Below are 25,945 nucleotides of genomic sequence, written 5' to 3' on the forward strand. Positions count from 1 at the left end.
AAACGTTTAGAAATTGGTTACGAATAGTTTTGGCAAAGGGATTACTTGTGTCTTTCCTAATCCTATTTCTAGACCAGCTTTTCGAATACGTCTTGCAGACCTGTTTTAGATCGTCTCAAGAAAGTAATTAAGCCGGACATTAGCAGAGATATACGACGTTTTCCCGCCGAAGTTCTCTCACTCGTGTCTTCTTTAACCCGTTTTTATCGTCTTGGATAAACGCTACGAAAACGTTACGTATCTCTTTTGTGCTACCTGGGAGTAGTGCGACGCGACAGAACTACGGACTAAAGTACGGGTGGTATTCCACGCCTCTTTTCGTGCTTCGGACTCACCTTCACTGAACGACGGCTTGTGGAGAGGGCCGAATTTGAACCCTAACATCCTCGACTTACTGCTTAAGTTTCGCAGCTTCATGATTGGAATTTACGCCGACATCGAAAAAGCGTTTCTTCAAGTGTCGCTGGCTGAACACGACCGAGACACGTTTCGTTAGTTCTGGTTTGAAGAAGCGTCTTCCAATATTGAAGAACTGTGCATGACAAGGTTCCCTTTGGCGCCTGCAGCAGTCCCTTTCTCCTTGCTGCAACTCTGCGACACCACTTCCAACTGGTAGAAGACAAATACCCTACTACTGTCAAACTATATTGAAAGATCATTTCTAAATCGATGATTTGGTCATCGGGGCACAGAAGAAAGAAGCACAGCAAGTCGTTAGCGATCGCTTCAGTATCTTGAAAGAGGCAGGAATGCATCTAACGAAGTGGACGACAAATGATGGACACTTACGAAACCTTTACAATAGTAGAGACTTAAAGTTACACTTCGATGTGGAAAACGAAAAGAAGATTCTTGGTCTCGTTTGAAATACCGACAAAAGAACATCTTAAAGCCATCGCTAACAAGAATGGTTGAATTATTGAGCGAACAAAAGGTTACGAAGAGACAGATCTTAAGCTTCGCCTCACTCATGTATGATCCTTTTGGATTCTTAACGCAGTTCTTGCTGGCAGTAAAGTTATTTATACAAAGGCTGTGGTTAGAGTTCCTGAGACTTCCTGAGTCACTTCGTATAGAGTGGACAGCGTGGACTAAAGGCCTCAGAACTGTTAATCAGCTGGAAGTAAAGATACATTTTGGTCAATCCCTCCTGGACAAGAATGTGCAGGTTACCACCCATGCTTTTAGTGACGCTAGCCCAGTTGCGTACGGCACCGTGCTTTACCTTCATATGCGAGACTTCAAGGGAACCACAACAGTTCAGCTAGTGCTAGCCAAGTCGCTAGTCGCATCTCTACAAAAGATAACTGTGCCACAATTAGAACTGATAGGAGTCCTCGTTACAGCTCGACTAACTGCAACAGCGAAACGTGCCCTAAATCTAGAGGGCATTGAAACAGTTATGTGGACAGATTCTATGATAGTGATTCATTGGCTACACCGTTCAGCGAAACGCCGGGAACAGTTTGTAGCAAACCGAGTTACAAAGATACCCTCCCTAACTGAATTGACTTGAACAAAATAGCGCTACGAAGACGCGGACTACAAGAGGAACATGTACGACGGACAAGGCGCTACTTCCAACTAAATGTTTTTTTTTTTGAAACAGGATTTTAAATAGATACAACCTAGAATGGCCTATCGTGACCTCACGACCTTCCTATATTATTAGAAAAGCTGTTTCTTTTTCTAATTATTTTTCTAATTATTTTCTAACTTTTCCTGCTAGCATTTTGACGATTTATGGCACGAAGAGGAAATTGTAAGATTGTATATTCCGACAGCGCCAAGACATTTAGAACGGCCTCAAGGGAAGTCCAGCGACTTTATGAATTAATGAACTCACAGGAAGTACAATCGTAATTCGGATGTCACAGGATTGTTTAGAAATTTATCACCGAACAACCTCCCTGGTGGGGAGGATTTTGGGAACGACTCATTAGATCTGTGAAGTCTACATTCAAGAAAACACTGGGAAATAACTTCTTTAACTATGAGAAACGTTCGACCAGACGAAATCAAGTTGAAGCGATGATAAATTCGCGACCGTTAACATTTGTGTATGCAGAGGCCTCTGAACCAATGCCGCCTACGCCGAGTCATTTCCTCATAGGCCAAAGATTGACTATGCTTCCTCCAGACTTGTGCACAGCATCAAACGAGACACCTTCGTCACGGGAATGGTTTCAACGAAGATGGAAACACAGAGAACATGTGTTATACAATCTCTGGAACCGATGGTGACGAGATTACCTCCTAGAACTTCGTTCAGCTCACATTAATGAAACTAGACACTCAGAATCAGTGAAGCTTGGACACATACTACTGATAAAAGAATTAAACTCGCCAAGACCATTGCGGAAGATGGGACAAGTGACAGAATTAATTTCGGGCAGCGATGGCAAAGTTCGCTCATGCAAAGTACGCACTTCTAGTGGCAACACGCTGCGGAGACTGGTACAGATGCTGTACCACCTAGAATCTGCTGGACACGCCCCGTCTTGAAAAGAAACAGGCATACGCAAATTGTTTGGCCGCGGTCCGTTAAATATTATACTCCGAAAAAAAAGAGAAGAAGATGAAGTTAGAAGCAAGCATGGACACGGGTGCGCACCTGCATTTTTTTAGTTGTTTATGCAAGCGTCGAACAAACAAGACGTTCTCTACTTGGACTGCGCTTCCTGTATTTAAACACCGTCCAACCTCCACTGATGACTTGCTTGACTCAAGTATGTTTCGAGCGATTGACTGATCGATGGTCCGATCAAAAGATACAGTCTTTTATGACTGAGTATTGACGCACATGGCAAAAAGGTAGAATATTTCAATACCGAGCCTGACTAGTGTGAAAACATTGAAAATTTATACCTTTTGAAATCTGGCCTTTTATTTGTTAAAATGATGTTAAGTAGAAAAAATGTGGACTGCCTGGTATATACTGGAGCATCCGTAAGCCTAGTAAATCAGGAACTTGTCCAAGTAAATAAGGTGTTTGAAGGAATAATAGTTAGCGCTCAAAGCTACGATGGAAAAACTATAAGGTTGCAACACAGGATAGAAGTTGAAGTTGGATTTAGTGGACATCACTTGAATGTAGATACACTTGTAATGCAAGGTGTTTAGTGTTCATTTTCTCTAGACCTCCTATAAAGCGACTTAAGATGAATATTTCTTGGAGAGAGGAAGTGACCATTCACGGATCAGTTAAGCCTAATTTGTGTGCAATTAAAGATTCACTTTGATTTCCACACTGATTCACAATGAATTTTCATGAACTTATTTGTTTTGAGACGTACCCACCAGGAGCAGATGTACTTGAGGTACCGTTTAAGCTTGATGACGTTACAGTAGCGCGTAAAAAGCTGTACATTGTCTCCCACGAGAAAAAGATCTGGTTAAAGGCCGAACTCCTTTAAATGCAGCTTCCGGTATTATATGGCTTTCAACATCCACCTTCATGCCACCATTCACCATATTACAGAAAGACAGTGGCTCGTTTCGCCATCGCACAGAATACCTGCAGATAAACGGCCAGACTGATTTGGTTTAGTTTTCCATGCCCCGAATAGACGAGACCATCAATGAAATGGGAGGTTATATTTTTTTCTCTCGGCTCGACCTCTGTAATTGATACTGGCAGGTACCACTACGTGAAGGTTATAAGTAGTACACTGCTTTTGTGACGCCTTGCGATGTCTACGAGTCCAACCGTTTGCCATTCGGTTAAAAGAATTCAGGAGCTTGGTTTAGGAAAATTATAAATGGCATTCTTAAGAAGTTCCTGGGAAAGTTTTGTATTGTATTCATTGACATCCTCATCATATACTCAAGTACAAGAGAAGAACATGAAGCAATCAGCAAGTGAAAGAGACAAATCAAGAGCAATAGTGAATTTTTTCAGACTAATGTGACTCTCGGAGAAGAGTTTTTGACGGTAAAGCTAAAACAACAAAAGGGGAGTCTGTACAAAGGGTGAAGAAACTCATCAAGCCATATGACCTACACTCACTCCGGGTTTTCCTTGGACTTGCTGGTCATTTCTGTGGGTTCAGTAAGGATGAGGCTTAAAAGACACGATGCCTTAATAAGCTGACACAAAACGATCGGCGATTTATGTGGAGTGAAGAGTGCGAGAAAGCTTTCCAGTACTTTGTTGAAGCTATATCGTCGGATCCTGTGCTTGCGCTACCTCACTTCAGCAAGCCTTCCGAACTGTGCACCGACGCTTGACAATACGTCACAGGGGCCATTCTATTCCACTTACGGTTGAACACATTAAACATTAACTATTACATATTCCACTTACTCTTGAACTTCACCCGCCGTGGTTGCTCAGTGGCTATGGTGTTAGGCTGCTGAGCACGAGGTCGTGGGATCGAATCCCGGCCACGGCGGCCACATTTCGATGGGGGTGAAATGTGAAAACACCCGCGGGTACTTAGATTTAGGTGCACGTTAAAGAACCCCAGGTAGACGAAATTTCCAGAGTCCTCCACTACTGCGTGCCTCATAGTCAGAAAGTGGTTTTGGCACGTAAAACCCCATAATTTAATTTTTTTACTGAACTTTTTCGTCGTCCCCTATATGTAATGCCCTAACGGGCCTTTAGGGTACTCAAATAAATAAATAAATAAATATCAACTAGACACAAACGAGCAGGAAGGATGGCTACTTGACGTGATTGGACATATTCTTCTATGTTCTGAAAAGCTCAATTACATTATACGACCACAGGCAAAGAGGCTCTGGCTGTTGCGATGGCACTCCCGTATTTCAGAAGTTACAAAGAGGGCAGCCATTTCCGGCTTTTCACTGCAACCGAGGGGTAACCTACCTCTTGAGATTAATCAAGCCTAAGGGCATGGTGAGGCATTGCATCAGTGGAATAGAACAGTTCACTTTAACTGTAAGCCTGGTGATAAGCTACCTGACGCAGATGCTGTTTCGCGGCTACACATCACAGAAGTGAGCACATCTGCTGATGGACACGTTTTTAGCTTGTGGGAAGGCACCGAAGAATTGACTTGCGGGGCAGAACCAGTCATACCTTATCGGAGGCAGCCGCATCTGTCATCAAGCGTCACTGTCGACGAATAACTTATAAAGCGGCCGAAATCAAGCACTGCATCACAATGGCGGCCACGGCAGTATCGAGGGAACTTCGCTTAAATCATTACCTGCTTTAGCGCAGGTTATTATTTCTCAATCCTTCATTCCCTTTGTTTTTTTCTACTTGATGCTGCTGCCAAATAGTGAACATGACTCTGAATGTGTTATGTTCGACTTGCGAGATACGGCTCACTGAGTCGTATTCTTCTATTGCGCGCAGTTACTGCACTCTTTGTTTCCATTCCGGAAAATGTTCAGGAATTTCTGATACAATGCTAGAGACCAAGGGGGAGGCATACCGTATAGCTAGACGTGCACGGCTTGCCAGCGAAAGGAAATTCGCGTGCAGGTACAGAGTGCAAGTGAAGAGTCTGGCCAACAGGACGTTCGGATTGTGTTACATAATATAAGTTCTAAACTAGACAAATTGTTGCCGCTGAAGGAAGTAGTTGAAGACATTTAGGACTCTGCAATTCTGCTCGGAGCAGTACGATGAACTGCCACAATGCACGGACAGAAATGAACAGCAAATTAAGTAACTAAAGCGCCGAACCGAAAAACTCGAGAAAAACGAGAGCGACGTCAGTCAGCTTCAGGCCGAAATTGACGCCCTTGATTGCAGGAGCCGCCGCATTAATTTTGAATTCCATGCTATCAAGCACACGGAAAAAGAAAATCTGATGGATAAGCTAAATGTGCTTGCCGCGCAGCTTAATATTCCTGAGCTAACAGATAATGATGTGGTCGCGGGTCACCGTCTGCAATGAAAGAAAGAAAAAAAAAATCCCACGTATTATCTGTCGTTTTGCCAAACAGACTGGTAGGGACCGTTGGTGGCAAAGCAAAAAAAAGCTACGCCATAAAGATCACGTGGTCTTCATAACCGGAAAGTTACGAAAAGGACACGTGTTTTATTGCACGAAACAAAAACCTGTGCTAAGAGGTCGCAATACTAATATGTGTGGCACAATAACAACCGTGTTCTTGTGCGCAAAGCCAACAGTGGACATGCGGTGACGATTTTCGCCGCGGGTGATCTACATAAGCTTGGCTACAACACGTGTCATTTGTCGATAACTATATGGCAGGCGCAAACAGGGAAACCTACGTATTACCCTAGGTATGTGAGCGGTATATAGGAAAAACGTTCCTAAAATCATTTACATTTTTTCACCTGAACATCCGATCAGTTCAAAATAACAAATCCGAACTTTGTTCTTTGAAGAATTACGCATTCCATTTGATGCAATATTATTAAAAGAAACATGGTCTACCGATGATAACAGATGTTTTCCGTCTTCCATGCTATAACACCTCTTATCTAAATTGTCCCTATGCACGCGGCAGTGGTGTATGCATCTTCATTAAGAAAGGACCTAATTGTAAACTATTGTCAGAACTCTTTGTAAATACGAATTGCTGCGAAATTTTGTCTATCAAATTACAAGATATGGTAATAACTGCCTGCTATCGTCCCTCATTAGCATTGTCTCCTCTTTAACTATCTAGAAGCAATTACAGAGTTTGTGAAGAAAAATTATTTTGCTTTTATTTGTGCTGGAGACATTACAATTAATATGACAAAGAATGATTTCTCGAACTTTCAGCTTGATCTTTTACTGAGAGTGAACGGCCTAGTGAGCGCAAGTAACCTACCCACTATAATCGCTCAGCATTCTTCCTCTTTAATTTACATTTTTTTAGAAATAGATATCATGCAAACTGGTTGATTCGCTTATGATTTCTGCGATCACCTACCATTATTCATTTGCTGCAAAGTGCGTGTACGTAGTAAGAGGCCCAAGTTAAATCACTCTGCATAGAAAATTATGATAGAAAACTTGTACAGATTTCGGGAACAAATGTAATATATTTCGTGGGGAAATGTGTTGATTCAGTGACGCAAACGGGGCCTATGAAATATTTCGTCGTATTCTAAGACCAATATATGCAGCCAGCTTTCCTTCTATCCGCGTTAACGAAACGAAAAAAATTCGAAAAGCTTGGATAAGCTCACACCTTCTTTCAAGAATCGAGCAGAAGAATAACCTATACTACGAGTGTATTCAAACTAAACTTGCTGAGCTTTTTCTTCAATTTATATCATGCCGCAATTCTTTGGATAAAGATGTAAAAAAAGCAAGGCGTTACTACTTTGCAAATTTCTTTGGTGCTGCAGTTGGATATTCTCAGCTTATGTGGAAGAGGCTTAACTCTGTCTTAAAGCATGACGCGACTTCTGATAAATTTACGAAGCTAGAAATAAATATACAGGATCATTCAGGTACACGGCTCGCAGGCGCCTTTAATAAGCACTTTACTAGTGTCGTTAACATGTCCATTATGCAAAACAGCCTAAATAACCTAGCCTATGTTACAAGCTCAATTTTTTAAATCCGTAAATGAAATTCAAGTCAATCACGTAATTAATAACCTGAAAAGAAGTAACGCAAAAGACATCGATGGATTCCAGATTGAACCTATGAAGTATGATTCTGATATTTTAGCCTCGTGTGTTTCTTACATATTTAACCTCTGTCTTAACCAGGCTGTATTCCCTCGTCAAATGCATCTAGTCGTGTAATACTGTTACACAAACAAGGTAAAAAAGACGACTTGGGAAATTATCGCCCCATACAATCTTTCCTGCATATTCGAAAATTCTAGAAAAGGCTATTTTTTGATCGCTTTACTGAATTCAGTCAAAAACATGATCTTATAAGTCCGTTCCAGTTTGGTCTCCGTAAGGGTCTCAGCGTTCAGCTTGCGGTATTGGTTCAGGAAGAATAAATCTTAACCACTGTTGACGAGAGAAAATCGGTCGATAGAATTTTTGTAGACTTTTCCAAAGCCTTTGACCATATAAGCCATTCTGTTCTAATTGAGAACATGTTACGCCATGGCTACCGCAGCAAAGCTGAACACCTGATTAAATCCTATATATAGTACAGTGTCCAGACAGTAGACATAAATCAAGACCTCTCTAGTCTGTTTGCTGTATCTTGTGGTGTGCCACAAGGTAGCATCCTGGGCCCCTTTCCTTTTAATCTTTGCAATAATGACATTGTCGATATCAACTCTGCGGCAAATTATACAATTTTACGCTGATGAAACCAGCATCTTTTTAATAGGAAATTCAGTTGGTAAATTAATTTACGAAGCCGCTTTAACCTTACCGAAATTCGACGAATGGGCATGTCAAAATAGTTTTAGGCTAAAGACGAAAAAACAAAAGCTGTGATATTTCACAGTAAAAATAAAAACGTTGTCCTTAATAAACCCAGACGACTTAATTCTCGGCCTATCGTTATTTTACACAGCTTTAAAACACTGCGTGTCGTCTTAAAAGAAACGTTATCCTGGGATACACATGTCGATTGTTCAGCAGTAAAACTGTTACAGATAATTGATATTCTTTATAGCAATCGCTACATACTGCCACAAAATGTTCTGGTGCTGATTTTTAATAGTTTGTTTCAATCTCGGCTTAACTATTGCCATTTCGTTTGGGCTACTACCACTCATAAATATCTGCACAACATTCATGCCTTGCAAAAAAAAAAAAAGTTCCTATGGGTAAATGAAAATGTCCCCGGGGTACTTTCATACAGTTGCATTTCTTGTAAAGTTTGAAGTTATGCCAATCGCAATAATGTACGCTTATTGACAGTGTAGAGGTCATAAACAAGAGCTAACCACTGGATGAGTTTTCTTAAGCAAGTTGACAAGTTAGAAAACAATAGCACTATATAGACAACACGCAAAAGGGAATACCGGAAAATACCAACCGTAAGAAGTAAATATGCAAAACAGACGCTTCGTAAAAACATACAAAGATTACTAAATAGATTAGACAGTGAAACGATTCAACAGGATAACACTACCTTTCAAGCTATTCGTTATTTCAACATAAACTAGATGAATTTCTTCGATGTTTTCTCTTTTCTTCTTTAATTTTTCAGCAAAAAAAAAAAAGAAATTTGTTCTTGGCCTGCTGCCTTTTTTTGTACAAGAGCAGTATCTTTGCTTCTTTCGTTCCTGCTTTGCATCTAGCAGGCAAATATTTGCATAATAATGTATACGTACGGCTTTTTAACTTCTTTTCTTCTCTTGCACTTGCATTTTCTTCTGCAGATGCATTTGTCTATGTACCAATATGTGCCTATATTTCATGTATGCCTGTAAAATTGTGTAAGTTTGGATTTTGCTATACAGCTTTTTTTGTTATTTGTGTAATTTTTCTCTAGAATTTTTCAAAATTATGAACTGATTGAGTTGGTTGTTTGCATTTTGCTATACAACTTTCATTTGTTATTTGTGTAATTTTACTGTATTATTTTTCAATATTATGAACTGATTGAGTTTCTTGTTGCTGTAATCGTCAATGCGGAGGCCTGCGGCATTTTCCAAGGTGTCCAAATGACAGCTTTTTCCGCACGCCCCTTGGTATCATTACACTGTACTGATGTTAAAATAAACGTCGTTATTATTGTCGTAATGACAAATTCTTCTTGCAGGAAGTTTGAAGAAAAATGTTTTGAAGCTGTTCTATGGCAGCCCGAGTCGGGACGGCATGATGGATTCACGAAAACTTAATGCAAGATAAAAAAATCGATTAACGTGAAAAATATGGAGGAAGATATCAAGAACTACACGCCAACCTCTCACCAGTGCCAGAATAACAGGGCCAAGTATCTTCTAAGAGGCAATGAAATGGTCATCGCTAGTCATTCCAACGTACCATTTGATGTAATTCGTCTAGAATTAGCGGAAATAACAAAGCGAGGCGAGGAAGTCAGTAAGACTCAAACATTTCTTGTTGCAATAGGTGAATGCACACGTATGGCAGCTGCAAAGCCAGGAAAGGAACACGCCAATTCTCTTTTGACGTCACTGGAGCGAAGCATGTTAAAGAGCACCAAGGTAGCGGTGACCGACGACGGGCGAGCTTTCTACAGCAACAAGCTTCAAGAATGGCCCGTGAAAGAGCGATTGCCCTTAGATTTGCCGCACCCTACTATCCTGAAGGAGGCGGCCTAGCTGAGAGGCCCATTAGAGACTTGAAAACGTTTATCGCAATGTACCATTATTTCTATGGCTGAAGGAAGTTTTCTTGGAATCGGCAGTCAGGCACCATAACCATTCTTATACCAGGGGATCAGGATGCATGCCTAACTTTGCTGCATGACGCGAAGCAACTTCGCTACCGGCAGAATACGATCTTGAAATCGCTGAAAAAATAGATCTACAGGAAATTCGCAATACGGAAGAGGAGCTTATATGCTACATATCAACTATGAAGAAACACTATGATCTGCGACATAGATTTAAGATGTCTGTAATAGAGCCTCTAGATACAGTGCTAGTCTGAAGAAGTTTACACGGACCGAAGTCAAGATTTTCTGGTCCCTATGCACCGATAAAAACCATCAAGTAAAAGGGAAATCTAGAATCGCTACGCTACTTGTAATCGAAAGGAAAAACTGAAATAGCAGCAGTGGAATATATCGTACACTATTATCCCAGGAGAAATAAAAACCGATGTCTGGGAGGATGTGATGTTTCGGCAAAGAAGAATACTGAAGAGACAGGAAGAACGCGAAGAGGAAGAAGGGAAGGAAGTGGTCAAGATCCGTCGCCGTAAATAAATGAGTGTATTTTAACTCATGCTTTTCAACTCGAGCCACCATACCTTATTTCTTAGGGTCTTGCATTCCTTATTTCTTAGGTTCTTGTTAGCATAAGTTCGTTGTATATAGCCTTGTCTTGTCTCGTCTGCCTTGGAGGAGGTTCGGGTCCATATTTTGGGGAATTGGTGCGATTCGGAGCCTCCAGCAAAAATCGTCAGAAACGTCTGCTATTTTGGACATTTTGCTTATCTCTTCGATGCATTGTAGTTTTCGGAGGACGCTCTGTCCATTAGACTTCGAATAGCCTCTCTGTTTTGGCTTTGAGTTAGGCGTTTCTGTGCACTTGGAAGCTGTTGTGGATGCCCAAAGCTAGGAGCTCGTCTGTAGATGTGCTGACTGGCAGCTTGAGAGCTGTCTGGTATGCCTTGCGCATGATTATTACTGCTTGTTGTTCCTCATACAAAACCGAGGTGACTGCCTGACTGGAATGCACAATACTGCCACTCGGCAAACGTGCTTTTACTTTTGAATAAAGCCAGTCAACTCTCTGTTTTTCACCTGTCAAAACCTGCATTCCTTGCCGTCGCAAAACCGAGCTTCCAACAACGCTACCTCCCAGTTGAAGTGCTGTTAAGTTGGAGCTCCCCCCTAGGCTTTAGCACGGCGCAGTTGCTCAATATATGTGTCAGGTCCACCTTTTGAACGTTGCACTTTGTTCACTTAGGGGAGCAGCAGCCCGAATATAGTACTGCGTATTTGTAATGTTTGGCAAAAGAGCCAGTCTGAAACTCGCCCGTCAACCAGGAACGTCTCTTCAACGCCTGTAATTGATCCAGACATCCACGTCTTGAAGTCACGTACATGTTATGTCTGATATACGCGCCGTTTTTATTTATTGCATTTTATTTTATTTTCATACAGAGGTATTACAGAGAGGAGTGTTCCAATATTAAATTATTAATCGCAACATTAGGAAAAAGAAAGAACGTGACTCTTTATAGGACATACTACCTACATGGTTGTTAGGCTTCCAGTTAACCTTTTGTGGATGTACAGTGGCGTGCAATATGACTTGGAACACACTTTTTCGTTTTCGAAGGCGCGCCAGGGATGCGCGGCGGATCTCACATTCGAAACAGCGGTTTTATAAATACCCCTAATTTAAGCAGTGTGTAGGTCTAGAACTTACATTGTGTCTGCGGAGCCGTAGAGTCTTCGAGCCCCGTTCGACCACGGGCACCGGTGTTGCAGATCATGTTGCACGTCACTGTACATAGCATATCGTTCAAGCTCTGCTTGGTAGGTGTATTTTTCAGGTGCACACCAATTGAAGAGCGTCGCCTAAAGCTAGTACTTATATATATATATATGTGTATATATATATATATATATATATATATATATATATATATATATATATATATATATATATATATATGCACGTAGTTGGAAGAAGGCGTTTCTTTGCAACTGGTAAAATATTACAATTCCTTTTTATTAAAGGCTGGCCTTCGGCCGGCTACAACGCCGATAACAAATTTCTTTATTAATTTGTTTATATTAATTATTTATTACTCTATTATGACGCTAGAGAAAGAATTGGCGCAGATTAGGCAGGGCAACGTTGCGTTTATGGATGAAATTAAAAAACTCAGGGAAGAGAACGACCGTTTGAGGAGAGAGAAGGTGCCACGCAACGAGGAAACCTCGCGAGTTATAAGGGAGGAAAAAAGCACAGCAATGGAAGAAGACGTAGCCCTCATCGCCATTAAACGTAAAACCGAGAACGCTCCGATTGAAACCGGAGTAAAGAAACCCAAGCCAGGCACGACGCTCCAAGGAAGACAGGAGGAATTTGAACAGAAAATCAAAACCAGCATCAAACAGAACGAAACAAAATTTGAAACTAAACTAGAACAACTGGAAGTGAGGCTTGAGACAAAGATAGAGGCAAGGATAGAGGCGCTAGGAAAGGCGATACTACAGCAAGTGCAACAAATGATGGCTGACTTCGAAGCGAAACTAGCACTATGGGGACCGCATACAAGTAGGGGGTGGGGGGACCGGTTAAGACGGCCATTAAGCCGCACACTAGGCCCCCGGTACCCGCCGAGGGACTGGAGAACCTGTAACGCCGCCATGGACAGACGAATTAGATACACGATTTGGCAATGGAATTGTAGAGGATACGATCGAAAACGATACATTTTGCAACAACACCTTAAAGACAAAGAAAACCCGGATGTTATAATGATGCAGGAAACAAACGGGCTGGCAAAATTGTCGGGTTGCAAGTCCTTTGGTACTGCCGAAGGGGAGACGAAGGCGCTAACGACGTTGGTAAAGCGAAATCACCCGGTCGTTCCATGACACGGAAGTTAAGTCAATCGATGACATTGTTTTGGAACTCATACCCATGCGGAAAACGAAGGACAGTCTCTTTGTATTAAATGTTTATAGCAGTCCAAAGTGCAGACACCATAAATTTCGATCGCTCTTTAAAAAAACCCTACCCATAGCGGGCAACCAAGCGGCAGTGATCGCAGGCGATTTTGACGCCCAACACGCGGCATGGGGTTACAAAATCGAAACTCAAAAAGGCAGGAACCTATGACTAGACGTGCAACAGGAAGGCCTGACCCTCGCGACCGACCCGTCAGTTCCCACAAGAATAGGTACCAGCGTTTGCGCAGATACTACGCCAGATTTAACTTTCACCAAGAACATACGGGACACGCAATGGAAAAATACGCAACACGACTTTGGGAGTGATCACAATATACTGGAAATAACGGTAAGGGCAGGACCGCGCTAGACAAAGGGTAGACCACTTAAGATTGTCGACTGGGAGAAATTCAGGAAAATAAGGGAGCAGACCGACGACATGACACAAAGTATTGAGGAATGGACCAAAAAACTAAAGGGAGATGTGGCGGCAGCTACGAAAACGGTCCCGCCGGAGGCGCATTTAGAGAACGTAGACAGTAAGCTTCTACACATGTGGGAAGCTAAGTTAGGGTTGCAACGGAGAGGGAAAAAACAAAAACACAACCGGACGCTTCGTTGAAAGATAGCCAAATTGAACAGGGACATAGAACAGTATGCCCAGCAGCTATGCAAACAACAGTGGGAGGAAAAATGCAACAACAACATGGACAGTCAGATAGGAATGGCAAAAACGTGGAACATCCTTCAATATTTGTTAGACCCGGACGGGACAAAGTCGGCACATAGGCAAAATATAAATCGGCTAATACAAACGTACCGAGGCACAGAGCAGGACTTCCTCAAAGAAATCGAGAAAAGATACATCTCGCAAGCGCTGCCCGTCATACACCCTGACTACACAGGGCAGGTGAATGACGAATTAGACAGCAAGATCTGGGAGTCAGAGGTCAGGGCAGCCCTACAGAAACTCAATACCAAGTCGGCACCGGGACTAGACGGTGTAACGAATAAAACGCTAAGGAACTTGGACGATGAGTCTGTAGCTAAGTTAACCGAATATATTAACGAATGCTGGGAGGCAGGGCAGATTCCGCAGCAATGGAAGACGGCACAAATCGTGTTAATACCTAAACCGGGCAAGCGACTGCAAATTGAGAACTTGAGACCCATATCTCTCACTTCTTTCGAAGGGAAACTCATGGAGCACGTGGTCCTAGCAAGGATAACCACCTACCTCAAAGACTGGGACGTGCTCCCACCCACGATGATAGGATTCAGGAGAAACCTGTTAGCGCAGGACGCTCTGTTACAAATAAAACATAAGATCATAGACGATTCTGGCAGATCGACAAAGGCAATTCTCGGGTTGGACCTAAAAAAGGCCTTCGATAATGTAACATATGCAACGATATTAAATAGAGTAGGCGAACTAGGACTGGGAAAACGGACGCGTACGATTATGTTCGCAATTTTCTAACGGGCAGAAAGGCAAAGTTCAAGTTCAAGTTCAAGTTTATTGTTATTGCATGTACAAGAAACGGGCTTACATATTATATACAGCATCAGGAGGTCCCAGAGTTAGAAACTGCCAGGGGGACCTCCTATCATTAGTGAGTGCATAAGAGTATTAGAGCAGCAAGTAGAGGGCGAATAAACAAACAAAACAAAAGAAAAAAAAAACGCGTCAAGAAATACAATTCGGAGGGCACAAGTGCAAATAAATAGAAGACAATTAGATATATAATAAAAACAGCGTTATACAGTAATATCACAATAAATAATCATAAGCAGGAATATCTAGTAATCTGTAACAAAAATTTGGCTCTTCTGCATATTACGAACAAAGAAAAATACAAAGCGTTTTACAGAAATATGAAGCCTAACGATACAATAACAGAAATAATGTAAACAAAATTGAATAAATATGAAAATATATTAAGATCAGGATAGCGGAACTAGTTTCAGAGAAGATCGAGATAAGCAGCGCAGGTACGCCACAGGGCTCGGTCTTATCATCGACGCTATTCAATCTGCCGCTAATCGGGCTGCCATCCAAGCTACAAGAAATCGAGGGTCTAAATCATACCTTATACGCTGACGATATCACCCTGTGGGTAAGAAACGGAAGTGACGGGCAGATAGAACAAACGCTTCAAAAAGCGGCCGAAACAATCGAAAAATATCGAGAGGGGAGAGGGCTAACATGCTCGGCAGAGAAATCGGAGCTGTTGCTGTACAGACCGACTCGCAGAGGTCGCAAACCAGGCAACTACAGGGAAGATCTCACCCATAGAGAGGAGATACAGTTAAAGACGGCCGATGGGAAACCCATACCCAAGGTCGATAGGATCAGGGTATTGGGGCTCCTCATTGAAGCCAAGGGCAACAACGGAGAAACCCTCAGAAGGCTGGAGGGAACTGTAGCGCAAATCATGAGGCTAATCAGAAGGATAACAAATAAACATAGCGGGATGAAAGAGGAAAACACGATCAGGTTAAGACAGGCCTTCGTAATAAGTACAATAGTATACGTAGCACCGTACTTAAAATGGCAGGTCGCGGAAAAGATCAAACTAGAATGCTTCATTCGGAAAATCTACAAACTTGCCATAGGACTACCGATCAGCACAAGCCAGCAACACGATAGACGAGCTCATTGAAGCACAATGTACGGCACGATATGAACACCTCTCTAAGACTAGAGCAGGCAGACACATCCTAGAGAGATTAGACATAGGTTACCACACACAGCACGGTGTCAAGGTGCACATCTCGAGAGAGACGAACGAAAGATTGGTAATACCTCCCATACCAAAGAACATGCACCCAGAACACAATAAGGACAGAAGAGAGAACAGAGCGAAGCAAATACAGAAGAAAGTCGGCAGCGACAAGGACGCAGTGTTCGTAGACGCGGCTCGATACAGTGGCAGACGGGGGTTTACGGCAGCAGTAATCGATAGGGAGAAACGGTGCAAGACTTGCGCGATGATACGAGATAGCGGAAGAAGTAGCCATAGCGCTCGCAGTAGCACAGACTAACGCAACCGTGATAGTCAGTGACTCTCAGACGGCAATAAGAAACTTTGCCAACGGCCGAATCTCCCAGGAGGCACTACGCGTTCTTCTTGCAGGAGGCCAAAATTACAAAAGAAAGATATACATCACCTGGACACCCGCTCACACGCGGCTCGAGGGCTTACGGACCGAGCCGCAGTCGCAAGTGACGCCCCGACACCCTCCGGAATGTGCGGAATATAACCAACCTTTATATATAGCTTTCATTGATTACGAGAAAGCGTTTGATTAAGTCGAAACCTCAGCAGTCATGGAGGCATTGAGGAATCAGGGTGTAGACGAGCCGTATGTAAAAATACTGAAAGATATCTATAGCGGCTCCACAGCCACCGTAGCCCTCCATAAAGAAAGCAACAAAATCCCAATAAAGAAAGGCGTCAAGCAGGGAGATACGATCTCTCCGATGCTATTCACAGCGTGTTTACAGGAGATATTCAGAGACCTGGATTGGGCAGAATTGGGAATAAGAGTTAATGGAGAATACCTTAGTAACTTGCGATTCGCTGATGATATTGCCTTGCTTAGTAACTCAGGGGACCAACTGCAATGCATGCTCACTGATCTGGAGAGGCAAAGCCGAAGGGTGGGTCTAAAAATTAATCTGCAGAAAACTAAAGTAATGTTTAACAGTCTCGGAAGGGAACAGCAGTTTACAATAGGTAGTGAGGCACTGGAAGTGGTAAGGGAATACATCTACTTAGGAGAGGTAGTGACTGCGGATCCGGATCATGAGACTGAAATAATCAGAAGAATAAGAATGGGCTGGGGTGCGTTTGGCAGGCATTCTCAGATCATGAACAGCCATTATCCCTCAAGAGAAAAGTTTATAACAGCTGTGTCTTACCAGTACTCACGTACGGGGCAGAAACCTGGAGGCTTACGAAAAGGGTTCTACATAAATTGAGGACGACGCAACGAGCTATGGAAAGAAGAATGATAGGTATAACGTTAAGGGATAAGAAAAGAGCAGATTGGGTGAGGGAATAAACGCGAGTTAATGATGTCTTAGTTGAAGTCAAGAAAAAGAAATGCGCATGGGCAGGACACGTAATGAGAAGGGAAGATAACCGATGGTCATTAAGAGTTACGAATGGATTCCAAGGGAAGGAAAGCGTAGCAGAGGGCGGCAGAAAGTTAGGTTGGCGGATGAGATTAAGAAGTTTGCAGGGACAACATGGCCACAATTAGTGCATGACTGGGGTAGTTGGAGAAGTATGGGAGAGGCCTTTGCCCTGTAGTGGGCTTAACTAGGCTGATGATGATGATGATGATGATGATGATGGTGATGATGATGATGATTACCCTGCGGACGTGATGGTGCGGTAAATGAGTGGGGGTGGGAGGAGAGAATGACAACATATAATGACATTGCGAAACATTATAGGTTGCAGAGGCGCATATTCCCGCGACCTCACGCAATATTCACAAAAAAGCAGTCTGTCGCATAGCGGCAGTTACAAACTAGGACGTATCCGAATCCTGCGCTCTCGCACATCATATATCCGGATGTATATCCTACGGACAAATGCAAAACATGGGAACCCGAGCCACTCTGGAGCATATATTATGGGAATGCCAAGGGACAAATAACAATAAAGAAAACGCGGCCTCTAGCAGCAGCCTTCGCACGCGCTGGGAAGCCGCGCTGGGAAGCCCCGCCCTCGAGGATCAACTATGGGCCGTCCAGCGGGCCGAGGATGCCGCCAGGACCCACGAACACCTGGCCGTCACCTCCCCACCAACTCACAGGGCACACAATAAAGTGTCAAGTGTCATCCAATCTATTTTGTGAGTACGTGACAAAACTTTTTTGACCTCACATGAATAGTTGTCCTCCCGGAGGCGTTTTTTTTATTTCCCTATGCCAAACATGTTATCTCAGTGGTTCAACTTAGAGTTCATGACTGTCATGTTTGCACATGCTCTCCTATTTCCGCGTTCAATTTACTCTTAAAATGTGATCTAATTCAATAATATACTTGTACCAGATGTCAGGTCCTGAAGAATAGGGGCTCCACGCGTCCGCGGGACGGGTGGGCGTGAGCACTTATGCGTTCACGCAAAGTATCTGATCTCGCTCTGTGGCATTCTCTTCCTTGCACTTGTCCCATAGCACCTTGTGATGGCGCCATATTCAGCATAGAAATAAATATCCAATAGCCCTGATACGCCAGGCAGTCTGGAGAGTTTTTATTTCTCAGTAATCCTATTGAAATTTTATGTTCTATTTACGGTCCGTCAATAAAAGTCTGCTAAACTGTTCCCAAGCAGAAATGTGAATGTACAAAAATTCATCTTGGTCTTGCGATTATAGCGCATTAAAGCCTTAGACTAATATCCAAAAAGGGGTAAAAATATTCAGCAGAGACACTTATAAAACGTCTTTTCAACGTAAAAAAGAGGACTTTTGACAGTACCAACAACGCTATTTTCACGTAAACTAAAGCAATCGCAATCTCCATTGCAGATGTTGAATCTCCGCCTAATACATCTAATGTGCCTCCAGGCAATGTTCGTGGTTTATAGGGTGTCTTCAGATAACTTGTGGCAGTTTATCCAGTGATTTATGTGGAGGGGGGTATTTTTGCCTTCATTCGTGGTAGTGCATAGTAATTTCGTGGAATATCACCATGCGATCTCTCGCTGAACCTAGGTGGAGGCCTCCGGCCACCCGGCTAACGAAACCTCGGGCATTATTGCAGGCAGCCTCAATCCCTGGGTGTTAGGAATGTGCAGGAACGATGATTTTACTCTGGCGATCGGGTGGTGAATTTGCAGGGCGGGTTTGTGAAATTCGCCCCCGGAAAAGTTTCTAACTGCAGTTTTAGAACCGCAAAAAATTATTTTCGCGGTGGTGCCATTGATAGCAAGAGCTATAGCTGCCTCTTGTGATCCCTCTGTATGCAGTCAACTAACTGGTGCTGCAGAGAGGGCCTGGCCTTGATTGTTGACTATGCCTATAGAGAGGGCATCTCGATTTCGGTATTGCGCAACGTCGACGTGGACTCTATTCTGCAGGCCCGAGTAGTGTTTACGTAGAGCTTTAGCTCCTGCTCTCCTGTCCCTATGATGTTTACGATGTATTTCTTTTTTGGTTTTGGGTCTATCCGTAAATAGCTTTTGTATATATTGTTGTATAAAGTTTACATATAGAGGCGTGTGTGGATCCTATAGGATCCTCAGATCCTGCAGTATGGGTGTTCCTACTTCAATTTTGGATATCCTCTCCAACTGGGCTAGGTTGTGGAGCTCGGCCAGATGCTCTAGGGTATGGTGGATTCCCAGTTCTGGGAGCTTCTCATTAGCCATGTATCTGGGGAGTTGAAGGTCTGACTTCTGTGACTGTCTAATTAGGTGGTCGAGTTTCTTCTTTTCTGCCGGGTGGGGGTGCAGGTAATAAAGGGGTTATACTATCCGGTTCAGAACGACTGCTTGGACAAGTTGCCTGACATACGCTTCCTTCATGCCCTTATGTTTGTTTGCTACTCGCTTAGTTAACCTTTGTTTGGTTAACGCACGCTATGATTTCGTTCAGGGAGACTGCGTTCTTTCCGTTGTTTTATATGTGCATACGCAAGATTCTAATGGTCTGCACTTGTACGAATGTTCCATCTGCCATAACATTGATGTCCGCGTGAGGCGTGTGTTTAGGACAAATCGAGCTCTGGGCGCTGTTCGGCTCCCGCTGTCCACGTGCTAGTTGGTCTAAGAAAGTCTCTATCCTCTTTCTCTATGTCTGGCCTATCGAAAAAGAACCCCTTTATTCGCATGCACCTTGAAAACTTTGTTATATCGTTGGGGAGTTCGCATTCCTTTGCTGCGTTGTTCGTGCGACATAACGTAGACCACGATTCACGATGACATAACGTAGGCCACGATACACGATATCAACATAATCGAGGCTTAGACTCTGGGATGTGTCTACTACGTTGCTGTAGGCCTCAGGATGCTCGCTTGGATCCGTGCAGCTATGTGCTGTAGGGGTTACATGAGTTTTCTTGGGTGGATATGCAGCTCTAATACATTTGTGCTGGTATTTATCAAGTAGGTTTTCCTCCCTAGTTTCCACGAATTGTTCAAGTTCTCTTTTTTCCGGTTCAGATAAGCTTGTGCTCTCGAGTTGATTGGTAATTATCATATGTGGTTCCTTGCCGTGTTCTTCGAGAGTAAAAATTAAAGAAAGCGATGCATTTGTTAAATGAATTCGACTTGAATAATAATAGCTTGGTAGGTAAAAAGTCGAGGGCACATCTAACTTTATTTCTTTGACTTTGGGATTTTCCTCTGTTCAATGCCGCTAGTGTAAGGTTGAAGACGAAATCTGTAATTTGTTTGTTTGCTGGAAAGTTTGCGGGATTGGAGGAAAGGGCGAGAGTTGTTGCGTGTCCTTACCGTAGTGCATGCTGGTCATTTCAGTTTGGTTCTGGTAGACGTCCTGTGCGAAGCATGTTCAGGTGGTGCCTTTTTACGCTGCGGAGAACGGATTCGGAGAACGCTGTATTACGCGCACTGGGTTGGCATTCCACCGATGGTCATAATAGGTCCGCGCAGAGAAACCTCGAGTGGGATGGCTGTACGCGGTGTTGTAGCGCCGGCTCCCACGTTGACTGCTGGTTAGGGACGCCGCCGAGGTTTAGAGGGCCCTAGCAATGTTGACCATGTGTTGCGCGTACGGAGTGCGGGGGTCCACTCAACTACGCATCCAGGCGGCAACCACGTTTTGAGAGCTGAGAACAGCCGGCGTGGTGTCGAGTGACAACTTGCAGTGCACGCCGTAGATTGAGGGGCGGTGCGCTTGCAGAGATCGTGGTCGGAGAGCGTCGTCTTGAGAACACCGAGTCCGGATGCCGCCAACGCCATTATTTTTCAACGCGGAAAAACCTGGGGGGGGGGGGGGGGGGGGGGGTATTGCGGTACGCAGTGTTGTGACACCAGCGCCCGAGCCCCCTGCTGGCTAGGAATGCCGCTGAGGTTCGAGATGGCCTGAATAAATCGTGCGTGCCTGGCGTGTTTGCTGAGGCCGTCACTGACAACGTGGAAATAGGAGGGGGAAACGAAGTTGTGGGAAGAAGGAAAACAGGGTTGTTTTCCAGTACATTTACTTTTGAGAGTAAGGCCCTCCCTTGGGGTTGTGGCTCAACGAACTTTCAACAGTCATTGGCAACTGCTTCTTTGGGATGTGATAACGGGCCTACCGCCATTTTTCTTTGTCTCTTTCACCTATAACAATCGAGACGAGGTGCTTGTTCTTCAGTCTAGGCTGTAATTACTAAACCTGATAGACCAGTAAGACTCCGGACGATGCAACGCTAGTCTGAGCCGTAACCACTTAGTGGTAGAACAGTGAGACTCGGTTGGTCGTATGCAGTGACAGTTGTCCTAGGCTCTAACCTAAGAGAAAGTAGAAGAGTAAGGCGCTGTTTACTTCTGTGTTTTGCATCAGTGTTCTTTGCTAACTCTGCATTGGACTGTGTAAATATTTTCGTGGCAATATATCTTCAAGTTTTGTTACCTCCAACCTGCCTCCTGCTTTATCAACGCCAATAATCACCTTGAAGAGGCTTTGAGCGACTTGAAGGAGAAAAGAACGAAACTTAACTGTGCCCATAGATTTTTCTTGTCGAGACCTGTACCGATGTCTATCTGCATATTAGTGTATGTAGCTGTTTGCGTGAAGGCTTCGGAGTGATTGCGGGCTTCCGTATGAGTCGGTGTTGTTCAGGTGGCGTTGGTTCCGCGTCCATTGTCTGTGCAGATCCTTCTTGGGTTTTAGCTTTGGTGGAACGTGCGTACGAGCTGGTGTTGAAGATTTCAGGCGTGTGTTTCTGTGTTGTAACTAACTGCGACGGGGGCTTTACTGGTGTTGGTTGCGTCGATCTAAATGAGATCGTGAGCTTGGACTAGATACTGTTAACATTTACATTGACGCCATAAAAATTGAGATGTGGTCCGTTCTGGGCGAGCAGAATGTCCGGGTCCTGGTGTATTTCAGCGTGACGGATGACATCGACATTATCGTGCTGGTTTGCAATGTTTAGACGAAAATAATTGAGCTTACGTGTTCCTACTGCGTGATCTAGGAGTGTCTCTGATTGCTGAATATGTGGCCTGTGTTTGTTTGCTATCCTGGGAAGTACTGTTGTCAGGGTGATTTATACATTTCGTCTGTTGGTGCGCAAATTGTTTATGAGCGTTTTCGTGGTCTCAATTGTGTTGTCACCGGTGCCGCTGTTAAGGTCAATAGTCCTGCAGTGAATGATGAAATGTGTGATGTGCTGTGGTGGGCGGCAATGAGGTTTCGGATGATGTGTGTAGTGGCGCCGCTCCTAAAGCTGATGTGTTGGTGAGTGTTGGGCTGGCGGGCAGTGTTCGTCAGTGTACCTGTAGTAACTGTCTCCAATTAATCCTACGTGCGACAGGGAAAGCAGAGAGCGCTCACCGTGTTCCTTCATCTTCCGTCGGTAGAAATCAAGGGAAAACACGGAGAAGGCGGGAGATGGAAATTGAAGACGGATTTCCACCCGCCATGGTGGCCGAACGGCTATGGTCTTGCGTAGCTAAGGAAGAGGTCACAGGATCAGATCGCGGCCGCGGCGGCTGCATTTCGACGGCGACAAAATGCAACAACTCTCGTGTCCCGTGCATAGTTTTACCGGGGTGCCTCATAATCAAATGTGGCTTTTCCACGCAAAACCACATATTTTGAATTCTTTGCCATTCTTTCTATGCCACGCATTCTTCGTCATTTCATCATAGTCACTACTTGGACGCCATGCAGTGGTAATCACGCAGCCCTGTTCACGACGGACCTTCTGCAAGCAAGCAAATGCCATAGCAATAGACGATACTGAGACGATACTGGAGTATGTCGCATGTAGCCGAACCAACGCAAGTGTCAAAATACCTAATGAAGCTGTTAAATAAATATTCCAGGGCATCTAAACACTTCTTATGAGTTGTGAATGCGAAAGCATTGTAGTCCATTCAAACGCCGCTGAGCAATCTTTCAAGTTATTAACACATCGCGCGCTAGGGAGCGCGCTTATACGCTTGGCCAACGCCTCCTAGATAACACACGGCCGGTGCGCTTCGATCCGTGACGTCATGTTACCGTGCCTGACTGCCATACAATGTAAAAGGCAGGCTCCCGAGTAGGCGGCGGTGATTTTGACGTCACTGCTTTGGTCACGCCATGCTTGCTTGGCAGTGGAATTGTCGGTCCGAGTTGCATGAGGTCAGACAGTAGAGTGAACAGGCCTTCTATCTAGAAAGCTGTAGTTTAGCCCAGTGGGTAAGACACTCGGCATCTCAGGGTGGGGTCGTAGGTTATAAACTCCCTACCATAACTTTATAGCGTTCGAATTTAATAATACGAAGGAATGTATATGCATTATATGCCCCATTGCGCGAAACTCCAACGACGTGCCCGACAGATTGTACCCAAAATGGCCGACGCCTCAAAGAGTAAAAACACGTAAAAGAACGCTCGTATTCATGTCAAATTTGTCAGGAAGGTTCCTGTACAGACAGCCAAAATGAATTTGAAAAGATAATTTGGTAAATATCGGTTTGGGTGCGAATTGAACCATAGCCTTTGATGCCACGGCTGTTCCATGGTTCATTATTTTAAAAGTGTGCCTAGTGCGCGTGTGATGGGAAACGTCACCTCGTAGCCGTGCAACTTACTAATCGTGCGGCCTAGTGCGTCCGTCATTAGAGACGTGACGGTGCAGCCATGGTGACGAGGTGGTGCCACGTCATGAATGTATAAAATGAGTAAGAAATACAGAGCATGAATAGCCAACTAACCGTCGCTGAGCGGGGCTTCGAGTTATAAACTCCGCGCGGGCAAACGAGAGTGTTGACATGCTCGAAGCGTCTTCAGATGGCCTTAGCGAGGCGCTATTTGAACGCAAGCGAGAAGTTAAACGGACGTATAACGCTTGAAAAAAAAAAACAAAAAAAAACATTTCACCAAAGGGACTTTAATGCTTGTGTATTGCCACACGTAAGGAGTCTTAAGTGCCTCTGCCGAAGTTTCTGTTACTGATACATTAATTTCTTTATAGCGATTACCGAGGCGCAGTTATAACGCAGGAAAAAGCATACGGTGACAAAGGAGCTCGCGGATAAACGCCAAATTAAACGTACACTTGCCGTGGCTCGAAAACGCGCGCCCGCGCACCTTGCGTTTGCCCCGTCTCGCCAGAAATGGCAGTTTCAACGTACAAGAAGCGCTCCAGAGCGCGCCCACTTTGCCCACTATTTTCACGCTTGCAGACTTCGTTTCGCATTTTCGTGAGGCTGCCAGAGGAGAGATAATTGTCTGGCGAAGATATCTGCGCTCGCGCCGCGCTTCAACGAGTATCATCTGTCTTGTACAAGTCAGCGCATGCGTCAGGCACGCGGTCGCGAGGTTTTGCGCGCCGGCACACGTGCGTGTAGCTCGGCCTCAACATGGGCTAGCGAGAGCAAGGGTGGCATGTCGCGGCCATGCCCTCTCATGTCACGCTACACCTGGCGCCTTATTACGGGAGCAGGTGTTCCCTTTCGCCTGCTCTGCTCCGTCCACGCGCGTTCGTGACGTGGCGTCATAGCCAGTGGAAGTTTAGGTGCCGTTTTTCATTTGTACTGACGACAGACCCATGCCTTTTCGCTCAATGAGCCATTTTACCAATTTTCGTATGAGTAAACATGACTTCGAAAACACGGCATGTCGCTAAATTGCTCGAGTGCTCGTCATCGTGAGATGAGTTCTGCCGTCATTTTGTTCACATTGGCTACGCGAGAGCAAATACGCACGTACGCAGGAAGGCCGTGAGGTCTATTTCTTGCCGTTTTCTCCATAAAGTTCTCTTCTTGTGCATCATTTCCTGACTTAAGCTTTCCTTCTAACCCGTCCCGAACAGTATTGCTCATTACTGCTGCCGTGTGAAGGTCATGCGTGCTCGCGTACCTGATCAAGCGGAACGTTTCATCCGAATTACGTCCAGGCCAGATTGTACGGAAGCCTAACAGCTTCGGCTGGCCTGGCCGCTCGACTAGTAAAAATTATGCGATCGCAATGGCATTGAAAGGCACAAAAGCGTCGGAAATACTTGCTCATGTAATGACATATTCTATTCAACCGGAATGAAGCTCAACGCTCACCGTCACTCTCTGTGTGTCTGTTCAATGTTTATGCCTCATTCTGAGCGCTGATATTAGATGATTATGACTTCTGAGTAAAAATCCATCGTATCTCGTCATTTAAGGTCACGATGCCTCTGTTTGCAATGTCGAAAGGGAACGTGCACATGTAAATGCATATACGACAGGCTACAAGCTATTGCTTTGTACATACAGGACTTTACTAACTGTTTCCTCGATAGAATGTTATATTCACAAGTGCGATGGTCTGAGACGGTGAATCTCTTATCTTCATTGATGATGTGCGGAAAGCACGTACTCTTTATCGAATACAGACATGCGCAAGACGCCAGCTCGATCGCATCCCTGTGCGTCTGTCCCCCCCCCCCCCCCCCGACTGTCTGCTGTGCAGTCCTACATCCAGCAGCGATGCCAGCAACGTTCCGATCAATATAAGAAGATAATTCTTTTCAACCCCATCACAGCACTGCAAGCAATAACCTAATTGTAGAAAAACTTATACTGATCTTCCATACAAATAAAAATAATAT

General features: G+C 44.2%; 1 protein-coding gene across 2 annotated transcripts in view; it reads right to left on the reverse strand.

The window, feature by feature from the left end:
• LOC126526655 (beta-hexosaminidase subunit alpha-like) overlaps positions 1–25,945 on the reverse strand; it is a 185,843-nt gene that overhangs the window by 159,799 nt on the left and 99 nt on the right. The window lies entirely within an intron of this gene.

Source organism: Dermacentor andersoni, chromosome 8 (genome assembly GCF_023375885.2).
Source record: "Dermacentor andersoni chromosome 8, qqDerAnde1_hic_scaffold, whole genome shotgun sequence".
NCBI lineage: Eukaryota > Metazoa > Arthropoda > Arachnida > Ixodida > Ixodidae > Dermacentor > Dermacentor andersoni.